General features: G+C 43.1%; 1 protein-coding gene across 2 annotated transcripts in view; it reads left to right on the top strand.

Annotated features, from left to right (window-relative positions):
• The window catches only part of GFOD1 (glucose-fructose oxidoreductase domain containing 1), a 76,166-nt gene that overhangs the window by 1,278 nt on the left and 47,280 nt on the right, over positions 1–27,608 (top strand). The gene's annotated exons all lie outside the window — the stretch shown is intronic.

The following is a 27,608-nucleotide window of genomic DNA, read 5'->3' as shown; positions in this document are numbered from 1 at the left end:
GGGCAGGCAGGAAACGGTGACAGCAGAGGAAACGTTTTTACACCCGAGGCTTAATTAAGCTCACGTACAAAGGGAAGGAGGGACTGACAAAGTAGGCATGCACTGTTGTAAGCTTCTCTGGTTTCAGGCGTGCGAAAACGGGCCGCATCTCGCTTGCTCTTGGGTGAGCCTAAGTCTGGGCTTTGCTCCTTCAGCTTCGCCATCTCTGGTCCTTAAACGCTTGTTTTCTGATGGATCATTTATTTATTTATTTATTTATTTATTTTTTTTAGTGAGAGTACCCTCCAGAGTGAGGAAGTCTTAATTTGTCCCTACAAATACAGGTGGGAAGAGGTAAAAGTCCCAGGGGAAAGTGCTGTGAGTCATCCTGATTGCAGGTTAACAAGTCAGGGTGGCTGGTTTGGCTCTGGGGCCACAGCTATGTAGGCTGATTGCTATCGCTTTCAGCCTCATAAATGTGTGTGGCATGTCGTAGTGTTACATTGCTACTAGTGTACTCATTAGAATTAGTTACCATTCAAACGCGGCTAATATCGCAGCCAGCTAGTGTTTTCAACCTTTAAAATTAAGCAATTAAGGGAATTAAGGCAGTACCTAAGAAACCTTAAGTACAGCGTAGGCATTTGTCTGGAAGCCTTGCTCAGTGTTACTTTCTGTACTTGGAAATGCTTGTTTTTGAGTCAGAGCATTTGCTTGTCTTATTATAATGCACTTTTGACTTTTTCCCCCGAGATACAACACTTGTAGTAGAAGCCTGACTTGCTTGCCAGAATGACATGCAAATGGATTCGTAATGTAGAAATACGTACCCCACAAAACGTAGCTAAAAGACAGTATCAAGGTAACAAGGTTTCATGTTTGACACACATTAATTTAGCAACAATTGTGTCAGTTTTCCTGTGACACTCTTTCCTGCAGGTGTTGCTCATGGAAGTGCCCAGGCTTGCCTGTGCTCTTAGAGGTAGAGTCCCATGAGGTTTCAGGCAAACACGAGGCATCTGGTACAAGAATAAAATTTCTGAAATAATAAAGAAATGCAATTGGTGTGTTTTTTTTTTTCTTCTAGAGAGCTTACAGTTATATTATGTTTTATCCCTCTCTGAATATTTGTAGCTAAAGAAGAAAAAAAAAATCTGTTCCTGAACATGTGCTGAATTTTATGAATGATGCTGACAATTGGTGTAGCTGAGATGTTACTGATAACTTGCTGATGCAATCTGCTAGCAACAGACTGGAAGGAAAAAAAGGTGCTTTCTCCCTGTTCACTGGTACTGTACCATTCTCAGTTCCCTTTCACCTCTAGTTAATTTGGTTTCCTTCCATTCCACAGTGTTAGCTATTTGCATGCTGCAGTGCTAGTAAGATGTGTGTGAAAATGCATGGAATGGTCATTAAGTAGTGATTAAACATGTTACGAGGTGATAATGTGCAACATGATTTTTTTTTTGAGTGTATTACTTAAAGGATTATTATTTACAGGAATAGCTCTTGGGCTATAAATAACTCTTCCCCCAGTTATTTCAGAGTTACATTTTTACTATTCGATTATTTATTTTTTTTAAATTCAAGCATTGGATCTGTAACAATGAAAGTTCTTGAGTGTTCATACAGGTGCAAGCAGGGGACTAGAGCAGCGGTTCCCAAACTGCCGAGAGGAATACCTTCCTGCTGGCAGCTCCTTCTCCTGGTCCTGCTTGTGCTTCATGACTTGGGAACTGCTGTGCCAGGGAGAGATTATTTTGCTGTAATCACTGGATTTTCTGCTTTGAGGGGAGGAGTGCAATCACATTAATTGAGTAGGGGTTTCAAAATCCTCTGGTAAGCAGAGGCAATGTTGTATAGACTGAGGAAAGCAGAAGCTGGAAAAACATTCCTTACTAAGTAAGTAAGGATAAGGAAAGGATATGGGTTTTAGCCTCCCCAGGACTGACTTTATCTTTCTTGAGGTGTTTTTCTCTTGAGATTTCATGCAAGAAACATTGTGGCAGCTAATGACAGGACATAGGCAGGGCTACCAGAGTTTTTACTGGTAGATGGAGGCTTCAGGAGGACTAAACACGATGCCTTGCATTACAGTAGTAAAGGTTGAAAAAGACGTGGATTATCTGTTAATGCACCCAGGTCTGGCTTCCATATGAGGGGAGGCATATCTGGCCTGGGAAGAGACAGGGACCAACTTTTGGTTTGTACCTGTGTTTTATTTTAAATTGGCTTGTTGCCCAAAGCTGTGTTTTTATTTGGGGAGGTTTCATTATTGAAAAGTAAAAGCCTGGGGAAGCGAAACACTTGGCTGTGTTTCCGTCACCCGTCTAGAGCTGTGTTTATGAATTTGCAGTGTGTTTAAATCCATTCTGGCCTATTTCTGATGCAGACTCCGGAGGTGAAGGTGGGGTGAAACAGGTGTGCCTGCAGCTGTGTTTAACTCAGACCATGCAATGGGAAAAATTTGGTAGCTTTGTTTTCACTGGTATGGCTGACATGTAGATGTAGTGCTGCTTTAAGCATAGTTTTGGCACGGTGGCCTGTCAACTGCTATTAAAACACAAATGTGTGAATACACGCCCCAGCTGAGGAAGTCCCCAAACTGTGGCTTCCTGGAAGCTGGGGGGGGGTTTGAGCAAATGGGAGAAATATGGCTTTAAACTTGTCATGTTAACTTTTCCTCTAAGCCTCTGCTGCTCATCTCTGTTAGAAACAGGATTCCGAGCTGGGTCTGACTCAGTACGGCAGTCTTAAGAGCTGGACCAATGTTGGGCAAGTCTCTGGAACAGACCAAGAGGCTGGTTTGGGTGATGACTAAAAGCACGAATGAAACATGTGGCGTTTTATGTGAAATACACTGATGGCGTCTGTCACTTCTGTGTGAAAGGAATAAAATTCCCTGTTTGCTTCTACAAAACAGGGCTGATCTACCCTTTCCTGCCCCCGGTCCATCCCACTGCTTAGGAGCTCTTTTGTTTATTGCTGTTTGTACTTTTCCCTGTAGTTGTGGCTGCTGGGCGCTTGCATAATACAAAACTGATGTCCTGACTGATTTGCTGCTTGGTGGTCAAGAAGGATCAATGGTCGAATGTTTGGGTAAACATAGAAAGCAGTCCTAGTGTTGAATAAGGGTGTTTTCCCTTCTCACCGAGCGGAAAAATTGGGCATGTTTGCTAGAAGTGGTCTGCTTTCTCCTGCCCACGTGTGTTGGCAATAGTTGTATCCCAAGCCTGATCAGGCATGGGAGATGTGTTTGCATACAGGGAGGAAAATATGTCACCAGAGCGCCTGTTTGTGCTCAGCATCATGAGAGTTGCCGGTGCAGACAATATGATATGACCCTCCACCTAGTTCAAAACTGTCAATGCCTGGCTTCTCACAGTGTAATCCCTCCCCCTTCTGCAATTAAATATGACATTCTTCAGATCCTGACTGAAATGGTCGCCCTGTGTCACTAAATAGCTGCCACATCAGGTGAAGTGATTTACTGCATGCAGTGCTGAGAAGTCCTTGATGGCATTTCATCTCAAAGTTGAAGGGGAGGGCACAGACATCTCCATGTACCCGGTCCTGTTGGTGCTTGAGTCAAGTCAACTCGGCTAAAGAGGCCTTATTCCTGAGGTTCACATAAGTGTTTCTGGGGAGCAAATGTTTTACTTCTGGGAAGAATCACATACCAGATGTTTTTAAAGCATGTCTCTGGAGATGTTACCCTTAATTCTATTTACAGTGGCTTTGTTTACTCTTTCATCTTAAGTTAAGGACAGGAACACTGAATTGTGTGCTGAATATTCACTGCATGTGTTTGCAGCCATGTCTACATAATATTACTTTTTAAAATGTTTAAATCTGTAGTAGCGCATGGTAGGAGTCCGTTCTGCCTGGGGACTATACAGAGTATGACTTTCCCAGTCCTCCAGAAGTTGTTCCTCTTAAGGAGCACTTAAATTTGTTTGCTGACCGGTGCTTCTTCTATACTTGATTGTGGTCATGAGGGAGCATCTTTATTTAGAGAGGAACATAAATAGTACTGCTCACATCCTTACCTTCCCACCCCTTCCCAAGAAGCATTGGCATCACACAGGCAGTACAGACCCGCTGCCCGGAGTATGTTTGTGTGAGAACTCCTTGTTAAAGCACTGGCAATGTTACCACTGGATCTATCCCTGAAGTGGGAGGAACATCAGCTGCAGTGAAGTAATTCACAGATCTGATGCAGTCTTTAATTTCTACATTCCTCTGCACCCTTGCAAATCAGGCAGAGGTTACAGGGTTGTAGCAGTGGATAGAACTTGGTCCAGAGTTTGTAAAGTGGTTAGGATCCTTTGGGATGAGATGCCCTATTAAGGGAAAACACGATCATCATTATTTATTATTAATAGCAATGTAATATCTGTCGTGCAATATTGAGTTTAAATTTGACCTAACAGCAGTGACTTTCAGCAGAACATGCTCTTGTACTTGAAAGGCAGATGACTTTGCAGCATATTAAATGTGAATTATGGTCATCTTATTGCAAAAGAAAAAGTCAGATGAAGTGCTGTCTGTCTTTAATCAGCAGAGCTAGCAAAGGCTATGATGCCTTTTTTTGCACGTATGAGAAAGTCAGTCCAGAGAGCCTGCTGGCAATTGGCTGCAAGTCTCCTTCCTGCTTGAGTGATGACGTTATACCACAGAAAACCTAGTTCTTCCATCAGCCTTTTTCTCTCAGTACTGCAGACCTTTAATTCCAATGTTATTCCTGTAAAACTCCTACAGAGATAGTGTGGGATTGGGCCTTCGAGACAGTTAATGTAAAGAGCGATGCTCAGGTACCGTCTAAAAAACAAATGAATAAAGATAAAGACAAACCACCACCACCAGCAGCCCCTGTTGTTTCCTTTCTGGCCTTCAAATCAAAGGCATGTTTTAATTTTTCTCAATTGTCCTCCTCTTCCTGAAGGTAGCCACCAGTTCTGTTGTTGCGGTGGTAGGGTAGGTTGGGAGCCCACTATGGACCAGAGTTGGGATACTGGGGCACTGAGCTCATGCTGTGACAATGCACCCAAATTTGCTTAGACTAAGGAACAGCCAGGTGGGATTGAAGTGGTTGATTAAACTGTGTTAGGCACGAAGATCACCGTTGCGATTCTGTATGCACTTGGGTCAGTTTGTGTTGCTGCAGCGTCCTCCGTTCTGTTTTAAAATGGAGTGCTTGGCCTTGGGGATCCCAAAAAGCTGCAAAGACAAGTTGCTGTGTTTGATGTCTCTGGACCACCGTGGGCAGCTGAAGCAGGATGGGCTGGACCTCTTGAGGGCTGCTGCAGGTCTAGTCTTGTGCCCACTCAACCGGAGGCTGTAGAGATGTGGAAAGCAGCATCTCTAAGGTGTAGAAGTTCACCATTCTCTGTCAGAGGTTACCGTGCCCTGTACGCGAGCTGGCTGAAACAAACATGTGCCCAAGCCCTCAGCTGCCCTGCTTCTCCCTGTGATTTAAATGGCAAAACATGATGCCGGAGCATGGATGCCCTCCTTCCATCTGCTCGGCTGCCGGGGGCTTGCTCCTTTGGCGCAGGAGCAGCGAAGGAAGCGAGGGTGGCGCTGGCCTCTGCTACTGCCAACGTTTGAACTGTGACGCTTTGTTAGGCAGAGCCCATAGTCAGGGTGGTGATACTCGGAGAAATCTGACTTTCTTTTAAATATGTGTCAGGGGCACTTTTGTCTCTTTTTTTTTTTTTTCTCTAATCTTTATAAGTCCTTATGGCCTTATAACTTTCAACACTATTCTTGCACTATTCTGGTGTTACCTTGGTGTTAGCAATGGTGGGGAAGACAGCTATTTTTCCTACGGTCTGTGGTACTGGGAAAAACTCAGCTGTTCAAAGACTAGTGCACACTAGTGCACAGGTCCTCTCAGGGCATCCTTGTCAGTGTTAACAGCAATGCACTAGCAATACCGTAATGTCTTGATTTGGTGTTGAAAATGGCTGAAAGAAGTAAGTAGTGCTCGTAGGTGTGGCTTCTGGCGTGGCTCACGAAGATTTGACTGATGTGGTATTAACTGGAAAAGGGCTGGAAATAGTAAAGTCATCTCCTATGAGCAAAGCAGGCATTACTGCTAAAGGTGCAGGCATGTGTGTCTAGCCTCGTGGCTGTGTTAGTGGGGATCACCTCTTGTATTTCTCTTGCTGACATAACTTAGTGGATATCACGTAGACAGTAAGTATCTTGTGCAACTATTTTTTTGTTAAAATGGCACAACTGTGCTGTGGATGCTGTTACACAAACAGAAAATGCATAGCATAGCTTTCTTCTAGGAGAAGATGGAGAAGGTCCTGACAAAAGGTGTGTTTATACTGTTAGAGCTGTGCCCAGGTTAAATATTGTAATTATTTACCTTCTAGAGTAAATTATTGCATCCCTATAACATGGGAAACAACAGATAACAGACCTTTTATTCTTCTTTCTTGCATAGCTTTGTGCCTTCATTCTGATGGGCAGTGGCCACCGTGACAGCTGCTGTGGTACTGAGCTGCCTGATCCCTCTTCAACAGACCTCCCCTCTGTCACTTTCTGTCTTGTCACTCGTTTTCGGGGACTTGTGTTGCTGAGTGCTCAGTGGTGTAGGTAAAGGAAGGACTTGCATCCTGCTTCTGTTCTTCTGGGTTTTGGAAGAATATTAAATAACAGGGGAATTAAGGAAGAATGTGTAAATAAATGCGGAGAAAGCAAAATATGTTGGGCAAATAAAATGAGTAGATTTTCACGCTTCCCACTGTTGCCTCTCTATTTCTTTTTTTCTTAAAGCCCTCTCATGCCCAGGATTGACACTACATGGCAGAGAGAGTTGCTGTATGACCCCAGACATGGGGAGTTGAGCACAGCCCCTGATGGAGGCAGGTTAAAAACTCTGCAAGTGCTAAATGCGTTGTTCTGTCCGCTTATGTTTGAGAAGTAGGTAAATTGTGTTGAAGCATATTACAACTTACTGTCTTTTTTTTTTTGTACGTGCCGTAGATCTTGCCCATTTAGCAATAGTGGTGACAAAGTACCGAGGATGAAAATAGAGTTAAATTTCTGGGATGGCCAAGATTGGTGTTTTTCACAGGCCACTGCAATGCAACAACACCCTTCACTGTTAATATCAGTTTGCCACAGCGTTATCCGGAGTTGCTATAAATTGTTCTGGTTTCCTCAAACTACCAAAGCAGAAGCATTCAGCATACTGCTTTTTGTTTATTATTCATATAATAAACTCTTAGCTCATGAGAGTGAGCTGTCGAAGTCGGGGACTTAATTTACAAGGTCAGCGTGCATGCGGGTAACAAAACTACACTCCTTACAACAAATGATTTCAGGTCTTAAGTCTTGATTTAAACAAATTGATTTAAATGGCTATGTAATTAAACAGGAACAATCCCTTGCGTAGGTTCCCTAAATTGATTTAAGGCCTGGTCTGCACATAGATTTTTTTGTACCGATATAATTATGACTGCAAGGGGTATGATTTCTTTAATGTAATAATTGCTGCATGGCCATTAGAAGTCCAGCTGGTGTGACTCCTGGCGTGAATGCTATTCTGCCGGCATAATGGCATCTGTATTTGGTACAGGTTATTCCCACTCTTGTGCGGGCATAAATTGTCTGTTGCATATACATTTAGAGCTTTCAGCTGGTATAAATGCATCCATGTTACCAGAGTGGTCCAGTTCTAGATGTATTGGTACAGCTGTAATCTGTATAAAGCTGGTTGATGTATTAATTTAGGTGGTTTATTGCTGTGGGCACTGGGGGGAATACAATTTGGCTTTTGGGTCACTATGAATTTAGAGGCCTTTGAGCAAAAGTGGCCAAAGGGTGTGAAGAATTTTTCTGTGTGTGTTCGGGAGCTGGCTATGCTAAAAACATGCTGGGGAAGAGCAGAGGAGGCAGGGCCTCGCTGCACTGCTGAATGCCAATGTCGACAAGACTCATGCACCTGGCAAGTGTGAGTGTAATTATCCTTGAGCACCGCTGATGCCTTTATAGCTGCACTTCCAGATGGTGGAACTGGCATCCAGGATAGCGTAAACACCAAATCTTTATTAATACACAGGTCTGCAATCTGACCCGCAGCGTAACAAGAATTTTAGGGAATTCTGGAGGATGAGATTTACCCCCTCTTCTCCTTTGGAAAGAGTTTATAGCATCCTTTGTTTTAGCACAGCCAGGGCTAATGATGAAAGTTGCTATTTATCGGACCTAACTCTGAAGCATGAGCATGGTGAAGAGCACAGAAAATGAGAACACGGTGTAAGGAACTTGGTAGTAATATAAGAATAAACATAATGATTTAACACAGGGAGTTAAATTACTTTCATCATTTGCTACTGTGCCAGAGTTTAACCTCAGGGTGAAAACTGGTGCCTTCAATTCCATCACAGCAGCAGTCACAGCTTTAGTGAAGCAGATGGGGGTGAAAAAAAGGTAGCAACTTTGTTTTGCATTCCGATGTTTCCATGGCTTTTATCAGCAATAAAGACCCTTGTTTTGGCACTTCCTTGCAGTGAACGTTTGGCAGTCTTCAGCTCTTCCATCTGGCCATTTTTTGCCAGGAAATGCCGAGAAGGGAGGTCATGGTTGAATTAAATACTGTCTCTAGGGTACTGGTCTTCACATGGCTAATGAGAAGCTTTAATATAGAGAGCTTTTCAAAATCCAAATAGAGTCAAGCAAGGAGAGAGAACTATAAAATAGTAGCTATCCTTTCTGGGCTGGAGTTATGTTGATTAAAAATGTGAAACCGAAGGCTAGACTGAGCACTCAGAATTCTTTCTCTTGGTGTCTATACATATGCATTATATATAGTTCTATACGTGTGCATATATATATAAAAAAATTTTAAAAAAACCATTAAAATTGAAAAATATATAAATTCAAAATTCCTGGAAGTCCCTCCCCTTCCTTCACTTCCTCAGCCCATAAAAGACAATGCAAGTGTTACTGTTTTGTGTGGGGGATAGGAAAGGGGAGAGAGAATAGCTCTGAGAACATCTGGAACAGTTGTAGCCAAGCTTGTGCGCATTAAAATAAATTCCAGAAACGTGCCTGAATGATGCCTGTAAAAGCTTGGATTCTGATCCTGCTTGCTCCACTGTAAATTCAAGTAAAGCTCTACTGGATCAAAGGAAATAGTTGACATTTATGGTGACGTTACTGAAAACACATTGTGGCCCGAAAGAAAAACTCCCCCCACCGCTGGGAGAGGAGCCTGGCCTTGCAGATCTCTGTCCTCTCAGCAAAGGCATCCCTGTCAATATAGGAAATGATTGGTGGGAGTCTTGGGACACGGTTCTGCAAACCTTTGCTTGCTTCAGTAGTCTCCTTGAAGACAAAATCCCTAATTCCTTACAGGGAATGTTTGTCAGTTGCAATAATTCAGGTAAGCAGGAGCTTGCTTGCAATCTGCTTTTGTACCTGTTCATCAAAAAAAAAATTCCAAAGATATAGCTACATCTGTGCAATTCCACAGCTCAATACAGTTGTGCTTCTGTAACATGTTACGGCAGTGTGTTTGCAGGAATAAAAAATAAGATGGAAAGTATTTGGGGGACAGGTGCTTAGAAATGTTATCCACGGCCTGTGAAAGTCTATCACTAAACAAGCTTGCAGAACTCTTTTGTGACTTGCTGCCTGCTTTGAAGGAACTTGACAATTTAGTGTTGTGAAAGATGCTTCGTGGTTAAACAGTATGAGATGCTCTGATAAAGACTTGTTTCTTGGGCAGAGTGCTAAGCAGCACTCCCTGAGACTAGTTTGTGGATACAGCGTTAGCCAAATACATGAAAAGTAGTCCTGAATTTTCTATCCTTGATTAACAGGCGTGACTCGTTATTTATGTTGCTGACAAATTCTGCTTAAAAATCTGTGTCATGAGATGCTTGGTTTGCAGGGGTATCATCTTTGCTAAACTAGCCGAAGTACATTTGGACGTGGTCTATGACTGCTGGCATGAGAGCTTGAGAGCACCATGGACCTGAAATGTAATTCTGGCTATAACTGGACTCCACTGTCTAACCGTTATGAAAAAAATACTAACCATTATGAAAAGATACTTTGACACATCGTATGCCTAAAATGAGGAAAGTCTATGTTCACGAGCCATCTCACTTCTGTCCCATAAATGCTGATCTGTTTGCTTGTGAGATTTGATGCTAGCTAGGAGACTTATTTATGCCTTTGATTATAGTGCTGTCTCACAGCTCTTCATATAAATTTAATTGTGTTGGTACTGTGGTTGTCATTGTTTGAAATTACAGATTTATTTGCATAGGCAAAGGTGATGCTTCACAAGACCTCACGTGCACAGATGTTTTGGCAGCTGCTGAGACCACACCTGCTGCCATCTGTGTGCGGAGAGACCTGACATGTCAGATGGGGACAAAATTGTTGCGTTATACAACACAACGTTTCTTGGTGTGTGTTTGATGAGACTCCTATCTGCTCTAAGCAAGAGTGGCATGGTGAGAATAAGCTCGAGGACTTCTGTCCTGAGCTTTCATTCTGTCACGTAGATGGTGTATTTTTATTAGATGACACTTACCTGCCTTCCTGAAGCTGGTTTCATCTGTCAGGATTCCCAAAACTAGAGATTGGGGATGAGGAAGCACAGAGGGACTAGGACTTGCTGAAGTTTGTGTGGGAAAGTGAGGACAGAAGCTGGGTCCTCTGATGCCTGCTCCCCTCTTCCACTGTGGGACCCGCTGTGGCTGAACGCTGTTGAGCGGACGGTGATCGTGACAAACGCCTCTGAGCTGCGGGGAGAGGACCAGTCTTTGTCACTCTGGTCAGGGCTTTCCCTGGGTGGTTGTACAGGTCTAAAACCAGGGTGGGAATAGAGGAGTGGGGACAGTGCAGGGAAATCTGATTGCCAGTTGCAAAAACCTCTATGTTCATGTTGGTGTCCCTTTTTAATGTGTACGGGACAGCTTGTGAGGGAATTGCAAGGACTGTTGGAGGGACTCCCTTCTCTGGGGAAGATTCATGGCTGGGATTGAGTGATCCGTGGCTGTGTCGAGTTTGAGGATTGTATCTGGCACTGAATATTTTGTGGGTTATTAATGCCAGTAATCATCTTTCCAGTGATGGAGCTTTATTTAACAGATGCTACAAAAAAAAATTCTTATTAAGCCAGCTTGCTATCAGCAGTGATGGTTCAGCAGCTGGGAGACTTGTGTATTTATTTTTAATGAAGACAGGCAATATCATACACATCTGTAACATTGCTTGCAAATACAACCTTAAGCATCAGCTTAAGCCAATGTGAGCAAGTTCAGATTTGCAGCTGCTGTTAGGAGGTGCTCAGATGTAAAAAAGATACTTAATTTTCAAGTCTGGGCATTTTTTTTAGCCCTGCAGAGTGCTTGCCTAGGGCCTCCTGCATCGGGCAGAATCATCCGAGAGCGATGAGTGAAAGCGAGTAGGGTGCTGGTAGTTGCTGGAGCTGTCAGGTACCATCTTGGTGTAATTGTGCTTACAGGGAATTTGTGCTAGATGGAATTGCACTGTACGGGGCCATGTGTGATGTCTTTTCTTTCTGGCTACATCTGCATATCAGTGCGTTTCACCGAGTCGGTAATTAGGCGGGGTATTTGAAAACATTTCCTTCGCTTGGTGCTCAAAAGAAAACTGTGGGGTGATACTCTAACCCCTGAATTGGATTTTGGCAAATCATTAAAGATTCTCTTAGAGTCTTAAATGTAATGCAACAAGTGTGATATTAACGGGCCTTGTGAGCTCTTCGGTATAATGAACAAGGTATGGATTTTGAGGCTTTTGCTCACTTTGGGGAGGAATTACTCTCACATCTCCTTTCACTGAAGAGGACACATCAAAGAATTAACAGCACACGAGATGCCTCTGCTCGAAGGTTAATTTAATAGTGTAGAAGTAACAAAACTGGTTTTTTACTCCTAAAGAATATATATTTTACCAAGGCACTGATAGGACATGGCTTTGACTGTCTATTTGAGAGGACTATGTGTTTTCAGAGTCTTGCCAGGAGATAGTACCTATGCTGATAAAGTTTCCTGGTCACAAGCGTCAGATGTTTGTGCTGCAGGCTCAGGGCCAGGGCAAGGATGACAGATTATTTCTAGGTTTTAATAACTGTCTGTCTGGTCTAAGTATGCTAGCCTAAATTCTGTGTGGATTATGTGGTGTTTAAAGCCGGGAACTCTGAGTGTACAAACCAAGCAGATCATATGGATTATACTCTCACAATTGTAATGAGTGTAAATGTATGTGTCTGTTCTTTGTCTGTGTATCAAAAATCTCTAGAACAAACTTCAAATGGGCTGGTGCTGCAGCAATAGGCTTGTGAAGTTGCTACAACTGTTAATGCAGGAAAACCTGAGAGTATCGTATTCTTCAAGTCCTGCCAGCAAATAAAAATATATGAATTTGCAATTGAGTATTGCTGTATTGCTCACAGAATACATATCTCTAGTAATAAGATTACGTTTTCAGTCTGTCCTTTCAGTCTCTTGATCTATTCTTTTATTCCCGGGCTCACCTGGCACTGTAAAGCCTGTTAGGGCCTGAAACTATAATATTAGGGAAATGAAAAGTGTGGGTAATTGTTCTACTTCAATTTGCTTCCAGCAAACAGTGGGCGTAGTTTCTTGGGGGGGGGGGGGGGAAAGGGCCACAGAGAAAGAAGTCAGAAAATTAGCTTCAGACTAAGACAGACTCTGTAGCTCTGATTAGAGAACTGTGTACCAGGAGCCTCTGTTCTGATTTAATGCAGCTGTGCTGGCCCAATCTCTGAACCTGTAATTACAAGACTGAGAGATGGATTGATGTGGACAGTAGTTAGGATATTAATTAAAATACCATGCATGATGTGGGGAACAATATGCCTTACATCCTTTATTTAAAGGAACTGGAGAATAATTAATTCAAAATGCCATGAGTTGTCAATCTTGGGCCTTGTTTCTTCTTCTTTTGAATGTTCAAGCAACTGTAAATTGCTTCATGGGGTGCAAAATAGTGGAAATTCAGGGCCCTAAGTCAAAACAAGGTATTTATAGTCAAATGTTCATTTTGGTAGGATTAAACTACTTTAAACTGGCCTGTTGCTTTTTGGACATGCAAGCCAGAAAGAGACCTGTGTGGTGGTGGTGTAGTCTGAGATTTACCTCTAGATTTCCTAGAATAATTTAATCTCTTGTGCTCATGACGGTATCTCCCTGTGTGCTCATGCAACTCAAACCCTTTCCCACAAAAATATAGATGCAGTTGGTCATCTTCATTCCTCTTTGGGATTAAGTTATGCAGAGGCGGAGCAGGTGGAGAACACTTTGGGCAGGTGGGGACAGGGGTCCCCATTGATAGCTGCAGGTGTTGGAGCCCATTGATTTGAAGCACATCAACAGTGGTGAATGATCGGAGGCAGTGTTAGGATGCAGGGCTCTTCGAGAAAATGAGATGTCGTTTGGATTAGGGGAGGAGAAGGGAGGTGGATGTGTTGTAAAGTCTTGCCAGTCTTCATCTCAGGCATGTTGCACGCTGTTGTCCTTGTGGACTGCCTTGGTACAGCAGTGGGAGTTTCGTGTCAAGTGTAGGAAGGAGGTTATCTGCCTGGGCAGCTTGTCCTGTTTTCTGTGGGTGAAAAGCAGTGGTCCTGCAGGCAGTCAGTTCATTAGCCATCAGTGCAGAGATGACTTTTACTTGGTGGGAGGTACCCGGGAAGACTTGAGCAGATTTGCTTTCAAGGTCAAGTGCTAAAAGATCCACAGCCCTGAAGAATTCGCTGTCTCTGAAATTTTTGGTCATTCAAAATCTTCTAATTTGGCCCACAGGAATTTGATTGGTATTAGGAGTGTGTCAGGACTCATAGCCGTGACCCTGAATGAACTTCCATGTGCCTAAAACCTGAAGAATTGAAGGCCCTTTGATTTGCTACTGGCAGAAAGTCAGCTGTCTGAAGTTGTTTTCTGTCCATCAGTTATTGTCCAAAATTCCCAAAGAAACTGGTCTTCTACTGAAGGCAGCATTACAAGAAATGGAAAGCCAAACCCATTCGCTTGCGTTGTCTTGACACGAGATTGAAAAAAGTGGCCAGACCAAGCTTTTGGGTTTAAGCATACTTTTTTTTGCAGTGTAGCATTTGCTTTATGGCTGATGACTTGCTGCCAGGTTTCATCTTGGAGCAGTTCTTATGGTTGAGCTGTAAATACTGGGAGTGGGATAAAGCGAGTGGAATTTGTGGTGGAAGTGTGCAGCGTGCCATAGCTGTGCTGCCACTGCCGTCTGCACAGCAGCAAGCTTTAGGCAAATCGGAGAATATAGTATTGCTTTTCGTGTGGCTGATTTTCTTATATTGGGTGGCTCATGTTTGGCTTGTTACCTTCATTTGGAAGCGGTGCCAAAAAAGGAGACTTATGAGGGGAGGAGTGCATGGGCTGTTCCATGGTTGAAGTCCCGAGTCTTCCCTCTGCTCCCCCTTTGCAGGAGCCAGATGCTCGCTGCAGGTTCCTTGAATGTAACGGCCATGTGGCAAGCCGTGCCCAGCTTTGCACGAAGCCTCGTGTTGAAAAGGCCTGGCGTTCTTTGGTATTTCTTGTCTCTGAAAACACTCAAAAACATCAGATAACATTTGTCTTGAAGAGGAGGGTGTGTATCAGTGAAACGATAAGCAGGGAGAGACTGCTCTGGTGGGGGGGGGGGTGTGTGTGCTGAGTGTGAGACACCTCCCTTGTTAGGAACGGGGGGGGGGGGGGAAATAGATGAAAACAGAAAGTGGAAAAGCACCCGTGATGCTGACAAATTTGGCCTGAGGAAACGAGTTGAATAAAGGCTGGCAGGGGAAGGGGTGGGATGGGAGAGAGCCAGAGCAGGAGGCAGCGAGTGTTTAACACAGCAGGCTGCACTGCTGTGGCTGGGCTTGCAAAAAACGGAAGGGGAAAGAGGGTGTAGCTGGGTGGTGGTGGCTGTGACTCTCAAACACCCTGCCCGCTCTCCCTCTTGCCAGCCGTGGGCTGCGTTGCCTGTCTCCCTCCCGCTGCCGGGCTGTGGGCTGCTTCCCTGGAAAGGACTGAGCAGCACTTGCCCCAGATGTGCTGTGAGGGCTGTCGTGGTGGTGGTGGGGTCCCTGGCAGTGAGCAGCAGCTGGGGGGAGAGGGCTGAGGCAGGACCTGGAGTAAGGTTTGCATTGCACTGGGAAAGGGCGAACCAGGAGAGATGTTGGGAGAAAACATCATTGACTTCAGTGGGAGCTGTAACATCTCCAACGTTAAGATACAGTGAATTAATGAACTCTCCTTGGAAGCGAAAATGCTAGCCATACACTTTGGTGGTGAAAAAAGTTAAACAAAGAAGTGTGTTCCCTTTACTGTCTTTTCTAGCTTGAACTTCCCAGAAAAAGATGCTGTCAAGACGTTCTCCCTGTGGAGGTGAACTTCATGGCTCAAGACTCTGAGCAGTGAAGTGAAGCAACCTGTCTGGCACCGCTGACTCCTCACTGGCTTACCAAGCCATATTCTGGTCAGGCAGAAAATGCTTTGGGCACCAAATGCAGCAGCTTACTGAGAACATCACTGTGCTGGTGAAGGATGGAAAGTTAAAAGAAAAGGAAGGCAAAGAGAAAGTAAGCACAGTTATAGGTTTTTGTTTATTAAACAGAAGTGGTGAATAGCTGTTTCAGCATCAATAAGCCATGACACATTTGGTAAGAGCCTTGTTAAGTAACTTCAGAAGTTTTTGCCAAACGCAGTAGGGTCTGAAGTGACTTCTGATGTGTCTGTGTGTGGCATAGCCTCACGTACTTTCTAGTATATGAGCTGTCATTTTCCCAAGTTGGTTGCTGAAATGCACTGTAGACAGGCAGCCAGCGTCACCAGCCCAAATTCAACCTGTGTGTAGATAATGGGTAAAAGTCTGGACTTTGTTTTTTGGGAGGGCTTCCAGGACAAAGCTTTCCTCCCGTGCTCTGGGAAGGGGACAGTGCTGGTCAGAGCTCTGTCAGGGCTTGCTCTTGGTTGCTACACTCAGCTCTATCTCGCTGCCCTGCCATCTGCCTTGTTTTGCTGCTGCTACCCAACTCCTGCTAGTGATGGCCTGTAAAAATAGGTGTGTGTTAAATAACCCAACCTGCGCTATGACACTGCCTGGCTTTGGCAGTGGTTCACCTGCAGTGTATTTCAGTTGTGCAGCAAGCATTATGATTAGGTGGGAACAAACTTATTTGCTCTCCTGTCTGAGCAGAGTTAAATGCCCCAGTGGTAAAAAGATGCTGTTAACAACATCCCTGCACGCTTCTTTATTGTTGAGAGACAGGCTGAATTTTCCTAATGCACGCTGTACCTGAACATAATCCTGCAGTCCCAGGAGTCCCCAGCCAGTGGCTTGTAGGCAACAAATTGCAGGTGGGCATCTTCAGAGTGTTCTGCGGCTCTGCCAGGCCCAGGTAGAGAGGGAGAGCAAACTAAGTGCCGCTTTGCCCACTCAGCATTGTTTCTTCTGGGTCAGGCAAGGTTTAAGATTATTCCTTGGCTACATGAGCAGGGCTTTGTGTCTGGAGGGGGAGAAGAGGGGAGGAAGAAGGATGTTTAGGTCCTAATGAACCCTTCTTGAAGCTCTTGTTTATTATCAGTCTCCAGAGTGGGAATGCATGACAGAAATCCTCTGCTTTCTATTTTCTCAGGGCAATATTTCTACTCTGTGAATTAAAGGGTATGGCTTGAACCAAAAAATAGCAACAGAAATGCAGCTGTGAGGATGTCAGTGATGCTTCATCTTAAGAGGGGTTAAAGGTACAGTACAGCAGTGTTACTCAACGTGAGGTCTGTGAGATAACAGAGTCTGCAGATATATACCTGCTTCTAAGTGCAGGCAATCAATCTGCAAGAGGGAAAATTAGTATTTCAGGCTTAACTTAGTGTTTATATGGTTGCAAATGAGACAAATGGAGGACAAAGACAGCTTTTTTCTTTTTTATTTCTCCTCCAGAAGAGCCTGGTGCTCCTTGGATTAAAAATTGTTGAGAACCTTTTGCTTGTAAGTTAAAGCTAATAGCTGTCCATCTCTCACCTGGTTCACAGCCCACACTGAACACTGGGCTTGAAAAGGAGAGCTAAGGGAGCTGTCACTGTGACTTGCTTGACTTGGCTCAACAAACAGCTTAGCCTTTTCCTAACATGGCTATTTTGAGAGTTTGCATGACTTTGTATGCTTGAGCTATGTTTTTCTTCTCCTGGCTTCTTTTTATGCAAGTCTTTCTCATGTGAAATACTTTAGATGAGATTTACAAGGAGGAGTTGACATTATATTTCAAGGTTTGCTTCTGCTATTGCATTGGCTTACTGACATCATATCCCCTGGGGTCAAACCTCTAGGCTGAGAGCCAGTATTTAAAAAGATTTTTTTGCAGGGTGGAGGAATATTTTGTAATTTCACCCCCTATGAGTTCACCCTCTCTCTCTTGTGCTGCTTGTTCACTATTTCAGATTCCACCTCTACAACATGGAAGAAAAGGCTGTTCTAGCCCTTATTGTGATACTCGTGCTTAACCGTCTGCTTAGAAGGCGTTGATAATACTACATGCAGCTTGATCTCCTGACTCATTTCTGAATTGCTGGTACATCCCTGTATGCTGTTAAGCCATCTTTGAACCTCACTGTGTCACAGCAGTGTACATGAGGAGTAAATCTACTGAAGCCAGTCAAGTAGTACCAGTGTGAAACTGGAGTGACCAGAAAATCATGTCTCCTTTCTTCTGGATTATGTATAGCAGAGAGGAGTGAAAGCCTCAAGTGAGCCGAGAGAATTTCGAAATCAGCTTTTTGATTTGCCTACCAAAGAGACTGGCCAACTATACAGAAAATAATTTTGGAGACCACAAGTTGATTTGAAGTGGGTCCCTGGAGTTGCATAAACAGACAGTGCATTATTCATGAGCTAGCTGAGCATTTGCCCCATCCAGTGGACTGGGACATGCAGAAATGGGCTTGCTTGCTTCACCTGCTTGACTGGTCCTCTGGGAAGGGTCTACACTTTGCAGAGTGGTGTGGAGAGCAGGGAAGGCTGCTGGTATAATTGGGCTGACTTGCACTGTGACTTACGAGCAGTTATGGGAAACTCATGTGAATTCAGTTATGACTTGTTAATAATGCTGTGTTTGTCAGATGGCAGTCTGCTCAAAAGTCTGAGGCACACAAAAGCAGCGCAAAAGGGGAAAGACTGCCTAGGCACAAATTTACCTGTGCATAAACCCCACGAGCGCAAATGCATCCCATCCTTGTGCCTCCTCTATCTCACTTGCAGAAAATAAAAATAACAGTAATTTTCATTAGAAGCTGTAGATCATGGCTTCTTTCAGTGTATTTCTGAATCATAACCTTGTAGAAAGCATACCTCACCCAGCAGGAATTCAGCAAATCCAGTAACAGGCTTATGACGCTGGATCTGGTGTGAGATGTTTCGGCTCAGCTGACCGTAACCTGGCCCGAGAGCAGAGGGCTGTCCTTGCTTGTACCCATAGCTATGACGTTCACGTGGGGTGTGTTTCTGGGAGAGCTGGGTGTTGTGCGTGATTTCTTCTTGAAACATCTTGTCACAAGGGAGTTAGAGACAGAAACATGGACTTGGAGCAGTTGAGGTGGCCACAAAAGAAGATACTGGTTGGTGGCCATTGCCATTTCCCTCATGTTCCTGTTCCTGCAAGTTCCACTTCTGACTACTTCCTTTGTAGCTGCTCTCCTCTCTAATTTTAATCCAGCAGCAATGCTAAAATGACATTTTTCTTCCTTTCCCATCCTCCACTGCTTGCTTTACCATCTAAGCACTGAGGCTACAACAGTTGTAATGTCAATGTACTGTGAGTGAAACCTACTAAAAATACTATGATCAGACAGAGCAGATTAATGTTGTCACTTGAATGTATTCTACCAAGTTTTATTTAGCGTTACGTGTGTAGGGGTGGATATTTTAGCTGGCACAGATGTGCAATGATGTTCTTAATCCCAGGACTGCCCTTTCTTGTAATAGTCACAGTTCATTACAAAGAAATAAGAGTGTTCAGAGAGAGCTGGCATGATCATGGCATACTAGAAGAACTGGTCATGTTACATCTTTGGAATAAGCTGCCGTGGATTCATCATGAAAACAACTATTCAGGTTTGGGTTTGTCTCTGCCTAGGTGGCCTCAACAGCTTTGTCTCAAATGGCTACGAACATATGACACAATAAAAGAGTTTGTCTGTCAATCTCCTGCACAGAGCAGAGGTTTTTTTCTACAGTGTATTTTTGTGATATATCTAATATTAAATATTTTCCCTGATGAGGTTTCTACTACCTTCCTCAGAAGGCTGTAGTTTACATTTATCTCTATGCTGGAAGAGGTACCTTTGTAGTCAGGTTATATTGTCCTTTCTTAATTCAATCACATTATTTCCATGTAATTCCAGCTTTTAATACCTTAATGAGTTACCTTCAATCCTTCATGTCTCATTCTTCAGATTCACATCTACCTCTATTGCACATTTCTGCATTGGTGTGTCATACCTGTCTTTCAGTGTGATTGAAATTATCTCAGTTTACTAATAACTCAATCTTTAGAACTGCATTCAGATGTCATTAAAAAGGGTTGGAGGGTTAGCCCATTGGGATAGAAAAGCTTGGAGCTGGATAATCCTCCAAATTGGCTTCCAATTTAAGTCATATCTAAATGGTGTAGTAAAAAGCAGAAAAGCTGCTTTCATGGTGCTGTAGTTGCAGTCCATCTTCTAGTGTGTGGTCAGATGACCCATCAGAGGATCTAAACCATTTAAAACCTGCAAAGACAATGCCGAATGTGTCAGCAGTCGCTGTTGTAGAGCTGGATGGATTAGAGAGAAGCACGCACGAGAAAATTGTAATGTGTTTTCTCGCACCTTTTGGAACGACTGTGTTACCAAGGGGTTGTGTTTTCACTCCGTGCCACTACAACCGGTCTGCAGGATGTGATGTGCTTTCACGCTGCGCTGTATGACGGCAGTCTGCATGATGATGCTGGATCTGGCATGCCCGTTGATCACAGCCATGTCAGATAGGTAGACAGTAGCTGTGATTTTTCTTTTTCAGCTCTTCAGTGAGCAGCTCAGTCTATTCATTGCAAGCCTGCCAGCAGCTCTTGCCATTCAAGTGGGTGATGTTCTAGCAGTATTTGAGAGCTGGCGAAAAAGGGTGATGATCAGATGCAGCCAGTTAAAAACTAGCATATGCTTTACAGGAACATTTGTTCTGTATCCTGAGCTGAAGCTGAAATTTCACAGCATCAAGGCAGAACAGCCTCACGGCCTTTTGGAGAGCTTGCTTAAATATTAGATGCACTAAGAGGGCATGTAAGCTCTGCATTAAGAAACTCAAGGATTTTGCTATGACAGGAAACCCAGGGGTGGGCATGGCCTTTTCGATGTAGAGGTCTTACTAGTGAACGTGTTGAGAGCATTACAGAAAAAATACAGCCAGAGTGGATGGGATTATGTCAAATGTTAGTATGGTAGTATTAGACCCTGGGGATGTACAGATGTATTCCCCAGGTTGTATCAACACATTATAAAATATATGTAAAGTTGTAGCTGAGGTGCTACCCGATGGAGGGGAGAGGTTCCATCAGAAGAACCCCCCTTGGATGCTCTGCTGAGCTTTGTGGGACAGTGTCTCTGGTCTCCCACAGCACCCTACAGAGACAGATCTCAAACTTGACAAAGTTGGGTTACCCATCCCATGTCAGGGACCTCAGCTGGCAACTGCCTTCCTCTCAGAAGGGTGGCTGAGGGCTGCATGAGTATGGAAATTGGAACCCCCATACTTTTGGGTATTTGACCCCTTCTGGACCAGATGCACTGATGTAAGTGCTGTGGAAGAAATCGTAGCTGCTATTCTGTTCAGGAGCAGGACACGAGTCTTTGGGGACATCAGTCTCATGCTTCCACTGGCCTTAAATTCACAGAGCAGTAAAATGCAATTGTTGTATTATGATACCCAAATGTAATACATGAAGAATGTGTGGTGCATTTAAACCCGTCTGGTTCATACAGAAACTCATGTTTAATTCACAGTCTTTGTAAATATGTCAGCTTAATGCTTCTGGCACCTATCAGCAAGGCTCTGCCTCCCTTGGGTTAGTCAGACCTGACAGCTTCTGAAACTGTACCCTGATTTGTGTGGCAAATGGCACTGAACTCTGAACGTTACAGAATAACAACGAGTTTTGAATTCAGAAAAAAAAATGGTTTTGATTGTAAGAATTATTTTTAAGTCCTTCATTGTCTTGTACAATTTTAAATCTTCATCATGGTTATGATGGAGAAACCCTTTACTCTTTTTAGTAGAGCAGAATTACATCTAGGTGTGTACACCAGCAACAAGCTTTGGTTATCCTTCCCTGCAACACATTACATAATATTTCTTGATGTTGGTGGATTGAAGTTGTTAGCAGTCTGATGGTTCTTTCAGACATTTATTTGTAGTTTAATATGTATGATATTCTCCTTCAGACTGTAGCTTACATGCAGGCTTCTGAATAGGAGTCGCTAATATGTGAGGCTACACAAGGCACAGAAATGTGCCATGTTACAAGGCTCTTGGTGACTGGTATGATGCATGTCTACTTTTCATTAACTGAATTGCCTATATTCTGTGGACAAATTGAGCTGCACTTACGTTAAGCCTGTGAGAGTGCGTGATCTTGTGTGTTTGGTGCTTGCAAGCACTCCTTTAAGTGACAGCGTTGGTCTTTTAAGTAGTGGGTGGAAAGCAGCAGCTCAGTTCAGTCACTGCTACTCGGAAAAAATCAAGTCCCAAATCTACCATAGGCACTATGAAAATAAAGTTAAATAACAACAAGTTTTACTCTAGCTCAGTCAGGCGCCTGAGAACTTTGAGAGCTGTTGGGTGGTAAATTGCTAAAACACACTGGTCTGTGGGATGCTAATGTAGCCTGGGCTGGAGCCAAAGTCTGTAGAAGTCTAAAGAGTTGTCCAGTGAATTCAGCTTGCTTTGGACTAGGTCCTTGGATGAGATTTTCAGAAGCAGCCAGCAGTGCTCTACTCCATTGACCCTAACTCCAGCGGGAGCTGAGAACACAGAGCTGAGCTTTCCTGGCCTGCTGGATTTAACACCGTCTTTGAGTGATTTAAAAGCACTGAGGGAAGGAAAAATAATCTGCATTTCTAAGTCAGATACAGCATATATTCTCTCAGGAGCTGGTTTTACAAGTGACTTAAACTCAGCTATAAAGCTCTCTTTACCACATGGCCAACGTGAATTGCTTTCCTGCATGTGGATGTGCCAAACCAGGGACAGTGAAAGGTGAGTGCATTGCTGAGCACAGCTTTTTGGCTGGAGCTGGTAGCCCTCTTGGGGAAATTTAATGGCTGTCTATGAGAAAGGAGATAGAGCAAGAGATTTTAACATCAGGAAGCCCTCCTAGGGCACATCTCCTTAAACTCTACTCCTTTTCCTGAGCTCTGGTTTCTACTGCTGTCTTCAGGCTGCCATTTATCACATTACAACAGCCAGTGGAAGTTGTGTGGCAGCCTTCATTCCCTGTCGTAGGGTTTCATGGTAGTTCTTTATTCTCTCTTGAATTGCTATAATTCCTCTCATTGGGAAACAAAACAAAACCTATCTATAATAAAAACAAGAGCAAGTCTTCCTGCAAATACAACAGCACAAAAGCCGGCTGCTCTTTCCCACTGAGGCTATCTGAACCAAGCAGCCTTTCCCCTATCACCTTCAAAGCCCTTGATTTAAGGAAGGGGAGTGATTACTCAATCATTAAGGATAATGGCTATTTACTTTTGGAAACAATGGACTTGATGAACCACAAAAAATGACCTAATTTTCAGAAGTGCATTTGCCTTGGAGCAAACTAGCTGGGTTTGGGATGGAAGTGCGTACATTATCTTCATGAGATGGTAAAGAATGACCTTTTGTTCTGAAATAAATCACAATGATTTTTTTTTTTTTCTATCTCGAGGACTGAGGTGACCCCAAGCATGGAAATGTCAGGCTAGAAAACAATACTAGCATTTAAAGTAATGAGCACAGAATAAAAAAATATTTAAAGCTTTATCATGATTACAAGTTCTCAGGCTTACCTGACAGCTTGCTAGGTTTTCCTGTGATCACCTTGCCTATGCTAAACGTATAGCTTTGCTCTCTTTGCAGTAGGATTTTACCAGATATTCGTCAATATGTGGGAAAACTACTCCTGTTTCATAGAATCACAGAATGGTTTGGGTTGGAAGGGACTTCAAAGATCACCTAGTTCAACCCTCCTGCCATGGGCAGGGACATCTTTCACTAGACCAGGTTGCCCAAAGCCCCATCCAGCCTGACCTTGAACACTTCCAATGATGATATGTCCACTTAGGTTAGCGTGTAGTTCAAATGTGCTGCAACTGATGTAGGCAAGGATATTGGAGAGGGTATTCTTGAAAAATAGGGAATGCTGCTGGACTTGCTGTGTGAGCTAGGCTGAATTATAAACTGGAGGTGGTGGTGGTGTAGCAGAATTATTCCCCTTCCTGTCTCAATTCTCCTGATAGTCCTTCCAGCCTACGTGCCTCTGGAGCATGAAAGATCTGTATAGTATCTACAGCCTGGGCTGAAACAGTAACTACTGCTCTGTTGTTGTAAGCAATTTTGGCATTTATATGGATTTATTTCTCAGGGTGTAATCTGAGATTCACTCCAGACCTCAAGACCGAGAGTAAACGCCACTGCAAACTCAGATGAAGAAAGTGTTTGGCCTTTCAGAAGAGGTCCTGACAGGGTGCTTACCAGAGGTACAGATGTGCATGGCAGAGACTTTGGATGACAGGATCCTGCTGCTGTTCATGATGGTTGCTGTGAAATAATCACTAACAGCTGCATGTGAACCTAATGAAGAAATACTAATAACAAACTATGCAATGGCAAGCAGACAAATCACACAGGAAGATCAGAACTGGGAAAAAACTCAAGATGATTCTTTGTAGGCAAGTGACTTGTCAAAAGCCTTACGTGAAAGCACCACAAAAATGGATGTAATCGGAGTAATCCAGGTTTTATGTGCATTTGATAAAATGGGGTGGCTATACTTTTGGCTTTGGCAATTTAAGTTTGCAAGTTTAAGCCTTTTTCATTTTATGAAACCCTAAACTTGCCTTTTGATGCCCATGTATCTTCCTCTTGCCCATGCATGTTTTTTTTCCCCATGGAGAATCCCAGATGCGTTTCTTGTCAGACAGACAGACATGCTATCGTTGCCTTGTGTTGGGCCACTACTAGAGTACACAAACCCTAGCAATGATAAAATGTGAAATTTGTGATTGCTGTTTTGAAGCTGAAGTCTCTGTCAGTGCCAATATTGAGCTCTGTAGGATACCTTCTGATCAGGTATTTTGCTCTTGGACTCTTTGCTTGTTAACAGTTTCTGCATAAAGTGGTCAATTATTTTACTAAGAGGATATGAATCTCATTTTGCTACTGTAAAATACTTTAAAATGCTCCTGTAGTAAGTATATAAATGCTTTAAAGCCGTTTTAGACTTACGTGAATGAAGTGGCCTCTGGGCTCTTAAGAATCAGGCTCATCCTTGATATCTCTGAAGGGGATTGTTCTATCGGTATCCGATAATGTGTTCTGATTTATAGGGAATCTGTTATTCAGTTAGCATTGCAAGCTTAACTCTGTTAGCTGGGTGAACTTTTGGTATAGGGACGGGGTCATCATACAGTGCTTGTAGCCCAAATGAGTGAAGCCTCCCCGCTTCTGCTGCTGTCTTTGCCCTCCAGGAGACACATGAAAGACTTTTTAGCAGAGCCCAGATTACTTTTTTTGGTAGTTCAATTTTAGAGTATTTCAGCATTTATTGCCCTTTCTGCTATTGCTTACTTCAACTGGAATTATGCAATCCGGCTTGTCTTCCTACAGTGGATGGACTTCTGTCACACCTGTGGTGTCTCCCATGTGCTAACGAACTTCAAACAAATGCTTATTCTTACCTGGTTAAACACAAGAATTAGATGTTTAATAATATGTATATTAGCAGTTTCATTTCACACATAAGTTCCTAAGGGCCTCATGCTGAATCAAAGGAGTGATTCTAAACTACAATATGGGTAATTTGGTTGACAAAAAAACATTTTATAAAAGCAGTAACTTTGTGATATCTCTCTAGAAAGTACAAATATGCATGTGTATTTGTATACAAAAAGGGAGAGCATCAACCTTTGAGAATTACAGTATAAATTGAGTATATTTTAAACTGTTTTACTGCAAATGCTTTGTTTTATTTGCAGTGTGCAGTTATGGTGGTTGAAGGAGATCTAAGGTCTGTACAAAGATACAGTGTCTTCTATTTGATCAACTGACGAAGTTGGGGAAAAAACCCCAGGCTTTCAAGTACACAAACCTTTATTTTATTTGACTGTTACAGGAGCCTTAATGAGTGAGACAGACCCACTGAAACTTCAGCAGACTTTCTGTTCTTTAGTTTTATTTTGTATTCCGGGCAGTGAACCATGCTAAAGCTCTTTCCACTTCATTGATGCACGCCGGAAAAGTGTAACTGAGAGCTTATGTAGTTTTGAGCAGACACTGCAGTAAAATTCCCTTCTGACCCTTTTTTGCCATTCAGGCTTTTGCCAATGCTGCTAAGTCGCCTAAAAGGCTGGATTAAAAATATCTTGCACAGTCAGAACTGGTTAATCTGTGCTTGGTATATATGTCTGGAAAAGCAAAAAGTTGTCACTGATGATCGGTTAGGCTTTTGACATGTGTGTCGTTACCTTGTTTTAGGACCACCTTGTACCACGGATTTAACCACATTTGAATGTGGTTTCATCCTTTCAACATGTGCAGAGACAAAGAAGACTTTCTCTATATTTCAGAAAGGAGGAACGGTGCTCACATTGCAAACATTCTCGTCCATAGTGTTACCGGAAAGCGGCAAAATAATTCACTCTCTAAGACTTATTTTGAAGTTTTAGAAAGCAGGCATTCTTTATTGCAGCGCTGGGTGCATGGGGGATAACTTCACCTAACGTGCACACCCAAAAGACAAAACTAGCAAGTATTTTTCCGAGTAGTGCTTATCACATTCATGGATTTTCTGGGAACTCGTTAGCGTATGCTAATGCCTTTTGCGCATGTTTGTTGGCACCTCCAGGTGGTCGTTGGGGGTCTTCAGGCTCAGTCCTGGTATCAGGTATACCTGATCCCTCAAGGCTGGTTTTGTGATCACCTTGTAACTTTCTTATCTTTGCACATCTGTTCTTCCAAGGCCGAGCTGTTTAAAATGACATTGTTCCAGAGCTTCTTATCTTACAACTAATTATTTTCTAAGTTACAATGGTTTCCCTTTTGTTTGGTTACATCTATTGAGCAATGGCTCTAATTGCTTGAATTGATCTTAATATTTCAATATTCATAGGTATCAATAGCAGCAGAGAGCCCAGGCTCTCCAGTACAGAAGGTGGGACTACAACCAGAACAGGAACAAAAGTAGGGCGAGACTCACAGTTTTCTGCCCTGCCAGCTCAAAACTGTCCCCAAACACAGAGATGTCTAGTTGGTGCCCTGCGTGCCCTAACCTAGCCAGGTAGGCGATCAGCAGCAATGAAGCTGGAGTAGCACAGAGATCAGCACACCCTGTGCAACGTCACCAGGCATCCTTTGGTCTGCGACAGTCCACACCACTGCAATTTCGTTGCTGTTGCTGCTAGAGTAAAACTCACTCGAGTGTGTCAGCATGTGCGGCAGTCATATTCTGCTTCCAGCGTAGACGTGACCTCAGAGAACAGTGGTAAGGTGCTGTCTCCACAGGTATGAGGGAAACATCCAGAATGTGTTGCAACTGCTCACCTTTAAATGGGGACAAAACTTAAAATAAGGTAGATTAAAGGTGGGAACCCCCATGCAGACTTTCTCGATTATTCTCATTCAGGGTGGTGATTCCATATGATGATGTCTTATATGAGTTTATGACTGAATGGGCTAAACTCAGGCTTCACTTGTTAAGCTATTATGAAACCTGAAATAGTTATATTAGCAGAAACAATACTGGTGCAGCTGTGTAGTTATAAGGATGGTTTACACCAGTGTAGTTTCTTCCTGTAAGAAGAGTGAAATAAGCTATGCTAAAATAAAGCACGATACAGATATAATTGTTTTCACAACAGATGGATTGGGGAATCTGTGAGTGCTTGGGAAAGGTTTTAAGAATGACTCCAGAGTTTAGACTATGATTGTTTCCCATTTCTGTGGGTAGCTGCTAATAAACTAAATTAGAATACTTGTTTTCTAAAATAGTTCTCTTTAAAATTTCAGATTTACATTCAAATAGCAAAAATAGCAGTAGTAGTGGTGTATTTTGTTTGCTCAGTTCTACCTCTTGGCTCTTTTGTTACACAGACTATTCTTGTCCAGAACAAGAGAAGATGCACGTGCCCATATATTAGATCTGCACTGTGTTACCATGCGTTACATGGTACATACATACAACACACGTTATGTTACACGTTATACCATAGGCCATATCTGGTACATGAACAGGGCTCTGTTGTGCTAGGCACTGTATCAGCACAGAGCAGAAAGCTGATTCTGTCTGATGAGCTTTTCTTATTAATAGAAATCAA

The sequence above is a fragment of the Grus americana genome, chromosome 2 (genome assembly GCF_028858705.1).
Source record: "Grus americana isolate bGruAme1 chromosome 2, bGruAme1.mat, whole genome shotgun sequence".
Classification (NCBI taxonomy): domain Eukaryota; kingdom Metazoa; phylum Chordata; class Aves; order Gruiformes; family Gruidae; genus Grus; species Grus americana.
The sequence above is the reverse complement of the archived record's forward strand: the minus strand, read 5'-3'. Positions and strand labels throughout refer to the sequence as shown.